Consider the following 6,084-nt stretch of genomic DNA (forward strand, 5'->3'; position numbering starts at 1 on the left):
CGTCGACACATTCCCCGCGGAGAAGTTCTTCCTTTGATTCGATTACATATTCGACATGTTTCACGTGAAGAAGCTGGATTTTACGTTTGTCCGCCTTTATGCCTTGCACATGAACTACCTCATCGGGGTTGAGCAGATACCTCATATCTGTGTCGCTGACCTGTACTTCATGCATGAGGGCTTCTTGGGAGTCTGCGCAAAGCACCGTGAATACGCGAGGGAATACATCGTCAATTTCATGCTAGCCAATAAGGACAAGGAGGCGATTCTCGTGCCTTATCATCCCTGTAAGTCATCCGCGCGGATATCCTTCCTTCGATTTCAATCATTCATTTGCACGGTGGAGGCTAATTAATTTGAGGTGTACTTATTTTGCGCAGCGGCGGGCGCGCCGTCCTCATCATCCTCTACCCCCGATACTCCCACGCTCTTTACTTGGACTCGTCGAAGAACATTAACAAAAAGGATTACACCCACATCAAGTCTGTTCTTGACAGTGCTATGTTTTACTACGACGCACGGGGTGGAGAGGTCAAGGACAAGAAGAGAAGGGACGGCAGGCTCGCCTTCGGCCATAAGACCGACTTCTGCTGCATCCAGCAACCGAGTGATTCTCTTAATGATGGATTCTATGTCCTACACCACATGCTGGAGTACAGACGGGATCACCAGAACCTTCGCATGTCACCTAGATCCGGCGATGCCCATATTCTGCAATGGGCAAGAACTTAGGAGATATCGAGGATCATCGACTTCGAGCTGAGTTCTATCACATCCAGCGCGAACTTGCCCAAATCATCATGAAGGAGGTCGTCGAAAAAACAGGGATGTTCTATGAAGAAGGACAAATGTCGCGGGAAGACGTCTGAACACGGGTAGCCGCTCAGTGTCTCGACCTGAAGCCTTTCACTAGTCTCGGGGACTATCTCCCTGACTTGGATGGATGGCACTACATGTTGGAGTGATTGTCGATATATGACAATGTGTCCATTTAGTCCATACTTTCTGTATGACGAAACATTGAGTTATGCACGACGAAACTTTATTTGTGATGTAATTAAACCGTCCTCCTCGACTAGTGACGATCACTCTAGTTAGGGCATTTTGGGTACGATCAACTTTGTTATTTATGCTTATGATATGTTGCTTCTATTTTTGCCAAGTCTGTCTCTTTCTGTTGCTCAACTATATATGTTGCATATCATCGACTCATGTGACGATGCAGGTGCATAGATCATCGATGGCGAAGAAGTGTTACGCCAGGAGTATATATACGATAAGTGGCCGGAGTGTCAGGCCCAGGTGTACCGGTTTACGGTTTCTGAGCGACAGGCAGTAGTTAGTTTAGGTTCACGCTAATGCGAGAGAGGGATACGAACTCATGTACTGCATAGTCCGCTCTCACTCATAGTGATAGCTCTTCTCGCGTATATCATTGTTTAGATGGATGACGATGTAGTTGCAAGTAATCGAGACTTGTATCGCTATTTTCGAGATGATGACGAGAGACCACTTTGTGTTGGATGATGATTATGATGATGACATGATTTGATGAGACTATTTGTATGTATATGCTATGATGATATTTGTATGTGTATGATATGCTAAAGATTATTGTATAAAGCCTATTCAAATACAAAACAAATATGCAGGAAAAAGCAGAAACTAATAAAACTAGCAGTAGCGAGGGGAACAAAGTTAGCAGTAGCGCTGCCTTACAAGTAGCGCTGCCTTACAAGTAGCGCTTCCTGCTAAAAAGCGTTGCAGATATTAGCAGCAGCGCTCTGCACTTAAGCGCGCTACTGCTAGCCATGTATACCAGTAGCGTGGGACGACAGGCGCTACTGCTACACGTTAGCTGTAGCGCCTTATCAGTAGTGCGTCGTCATGCGCTACTGATAGGCAAAATACCCGCGCTACTGCTAGGGTTTTCCCTAGTAGTGGAGGGTACGTAGACAACACTCTCCCCTCTCGTTGCTATGCATCACCTGGATGGATCTTGCGTGTGCGTAGGAATTTTTTTGAAATTACTGCATTCCCCAACAGTGGCATCCGAGCCAGGTCTATGCGTAGATGTTATATGCACGAGTAGAACACAAAGAGTTGTGGGCGATAATAGTCATACTGTTTACCAGCATGTAATACTTTGATTCGGCGATATTGTTGGATGAAGCGGCCCAGACCGACATTACGCGTACGCTTATGCGAGACTGGTTCTACCGACGTGCTTCGCACACAGGTGGCTGGCTGGTGTCAACTTCTCCAACTTTAGTTGAATCAAGTGTGGCTACGCCCGGTCCTTGTTGAAGGTTAAAACATCACACTTGACGAAAAATCGTTGTGGTTTTGATGCGTAGTTAAGAACGGCTCTTGCTCAGCCCGTATCAGCCACGTAAAAACTTGCAACAACAAAGTAGAAGACGTATAACTTGTTTTTCCAGGGCATGTTGTGATGTGATATGGTCAAGACATGATGCTAAATTTTATTGTATGAGATAATCATGTTTTGTAACAGAGTTATCGGCAACTGGCAGGAGCCATATGCTTGTCGCTTTATTGTATGAAATGCAATCGCCATGTAATTGCTTTACTTTATCACTAAGCGGTAGCGTCAGTTGTAGAAGCAATAGTTGGCGAGACAACAACGATGCTCCGATGGAGATCAAGGTGTCAAGCCGGTGACGATGGTGATCATGACGGTGCTTTGGAGATGGAGATCAAAGGCACAAGATGATGATGGCCATATCATATCACTTATATTGATTGCATGTGATGTTTATCCTTTATGCATCTTATTTTTCTTAGTCCGGTGGTAGCATTATAAGATGATCCCTCACTAAATTTCAAGGTACAAGTGTTCTCCCTGAGTATGCACCGTTGTGAAAGTTCATCGTGCCGAGACACCACGTGATGATCGGGTGTGATAAGCTCTACGTTCACATACAACGGGTGCAAGCCAGTTTTGCACACGCAGAATACTCGGGTTAAACTTGACGAGCCTAGCATATGCAGATATGGCCTCGAAACACTGAGACCGAAAGGTCGAGCGTGAATCATATAGTAGATATGATCAACATAATGATGTTCACCATTGAAAACTACTCCATCTCACGTGATGATCGGACATGGTTTAGTTGATTTGGATCACGTGATCACTTAGATGATTAGAGGGATGTCTATCTAAGTGGGAGTTCTTAAGTAATATGATTAATTGAACTTTAATTTATCATTAACTTAGTACCTGATAGTATTTTGCATGTCTATGTTGTTGTAGATAGATGGCCCGTGTTGTTGTTCCGTTGAATTTTAATGCGTTCCTAGAGAAAGCTAAGTTGAAAGATGATGGTAGCAACTACACGGACTGGGTCCGTAACTTCAGGATTATCCTCATTGCTGCACAGAAGAATTACGTCCTGGAAGCACCGCTAGGTGCCAAACCCGCTGCAGGAGCAACGCCAGATGTTATGAACGTCTGGCAGAGCAAAGCTGATGACTACTCGATAGTTCAGTGTGCCATGCTTTACGGCTTAGAACCGGGACTTCAACGAAGTTTTGAACGTCATGGAGCATATGAGATGTTCCAGGAGTTGAAGTTAATATTCCAAGCAAATGCCTGGATTGAGAGATATGAAGTCTCCAATAATTTCTACAGCTGCAAAATGGAGGAGAATAGTTCCGTCAGTGAGCATATACTCAAAATGTCTGGGTATAACAATCACTTGATTCAATTGGGAGTTAATCTTCCTGATGATAGTGTCATTGACACAATTCTTCAATCACTGCCACCAAGCTACAAGAGCTTCGTGATGAACTATAATATGCAAGGGATGGATAAGGCAATTCCCGAGCTCTTCGCAGTGCTAAAGGTTGCGGAGGTAGAAATCAAGAAAGAGCATCAAGTGTTGATGGTCAACAAGACCACCAGTTTCAAGAAAATGGGTAAAGGGAAGAAGGGGAACTTCAAGAAGAACGGCAAGCAAGTTGCTGCTCAAGTGAAGGAGCCCAAGTCTGGACCTAAGCCTGAGACTGAGTGCTTCTACTGCAAAGGGACTGGTCACTAGAAGCGGAATTGCCCCAAGTATTTGGCGGATAAGAAGGATGGCAAGGTGAACAAAGGTATATGTGATATACATGTTATTGATGTGTACCTTACTAATGCTCGCATTAGTGCCTGGGTATTTGATACTGGTTCTGTTGCTAATATTTGCAACTCGAAACATGGACTACGGATTAAGCGAAGATTGGCTAAGGACGAGGTGACGATGCGCGTGGGAAATGGTTCCAAAGTCGATGTGATCGCCGTCGGCACGCTACCTCTACATCTACCTTTGGGATTAGTTTTAGACCTGAATAATTGTTATTTGGTGCCAGCATTAAGCATGAACATTATATCTGGATCTTGTTGGATGCGAGACGGTTATTCATTTAAATCAGAGAATAATGGTTGTTCTATTTATATGAGCAATATATTTTATGGTCATGCACCTATGAAGAGTGGTCTACTTTTGTTGAATCTCGATAGTAGTGACACACATATTCATAATATTGAAGCCAAAAGATGCAGAGTTGATAATGATAGTGCAACTTATTTGTGGCACTGCCGTTTAGGTCATATTGGTGTAAAGCGCATGAAGAAACTCCATTCTGATGGACTTTTGGAATCACTTGATTATGAATCACTTGGTACTTGCGAACCATGCCTCATGGGCAAGATGACTAAAACTCTGTTTTCCGGAACAATGGAGCGAGCAACAGATTTGTTGGAAATCATACATACTGATGTATGTGGTCCGATGAATATTGAGGCTCGCGGTGGGTATCGTTATTTTCTCACCTTCACAGTTGATTTGAGCAGATATGGGTATATCTACTTAATGAAACATAAGTCTGAAACATTTGAAAAGGTCAAAGAATTTCAGAGTGAAGTGGAAAATCATCGTAACAAGAAAATAAAGTTTCTACGATCCGATCGTGGAGGAGAATATTTGAGTTACGAGTTTGGTCTTCATTTGAAACAATGCGGAATAGTTTCGCAACTCACACCACCCGGAACACCACAGCGTAATGGTGTGTCCGAACGTCGTAATCGTACTTTACTAGATATGGTGCGATATATGATGTCTCTTACTGATTTACGGCTATCGTTTTGGGGTTATGCTTTAGAGACGGCTGCATTCACATTAAATAGGGCACCATCTATATCCGTTGAGATGACACCTTATGAACTGTGGTTTGGTAAGAAACCCAAGTTGTCTTTTCTTAAAGTTTGGGGCTGCAATGCTTATGTGAAAAAGTTTCAACCTGATAAGCTCGAACCCAAATCGGAGAATGTGTCTTCATAGGATACCCAAAGGAGACTGTTGGGTACACCTTCTATCACAGATCCGAAGGCAAGACATTCGTTGCTAAGAATGAATCCTTTCTAGAGATGCAGTTTCTCTCGAAAGAAGTGAGTGGGAGGAAAGTAGAACTTGATGAGGTAACTGTACCTGCTCCCTTATTGGAAAGTAGTTCATCACAGAAATCAGTTCCTGTGACTCCTACACCAATTAGTGAGGAAGCTAATGATGATGATATTATAACTTCAGATCAAGTTACTACTGAACCTCGTAGGTCAACCATAGTAAGATCCGCACTAGAGTGGTACGGTAATCCTGTTCTGGAGGTCATGTTACTTGACCATGACGAACCTACGAACTATGAGGAAGCGATGATGAACCCAGATTCCGTAAAATGGCTTGAGGCCATGAAATCTGAGATGGGATCCATGTATGAGAACAAAATGTGGACTTTGGTTGACTTGCCCGATGATCGGCAAGCCATCGAGAATAAATGGATCTTCAAGAAGAAGACTGACGCTGACGGTAATGTTACTGTCTACAAAGCTCGACTTGTTGCGAAAGGTTTTTGACAAGTTCAAGGAGTTGACTACGATGAGACTTTCTCACCTGTAGCGATGCTTAAGTCCGTCCGAATCATGTTAGCAATTGCTGCATTTTATGATTATGAAATTTGGCAAATGGATGTAAAGAGTGCATTCCTGAATGGATTTCTGGAAGAAGAGTTGTATATGATGCAACCTGA

Source organism: Triticum aestivum, chromosome 2D (genome assembly GCF_018294505.1).
Source record: "Triticum aestivum cultivar Chinese Spring chromosome 2D, IWGSC CS RefSeq v2.1, whole genome shotgun sequence".
NCBI classification, from domain to species: Eukaryota; Viridiplantae; Streptophyta; class Magnoliopsida; order Poales; family Poaceae; genus Triticum; species Triticum aestivum.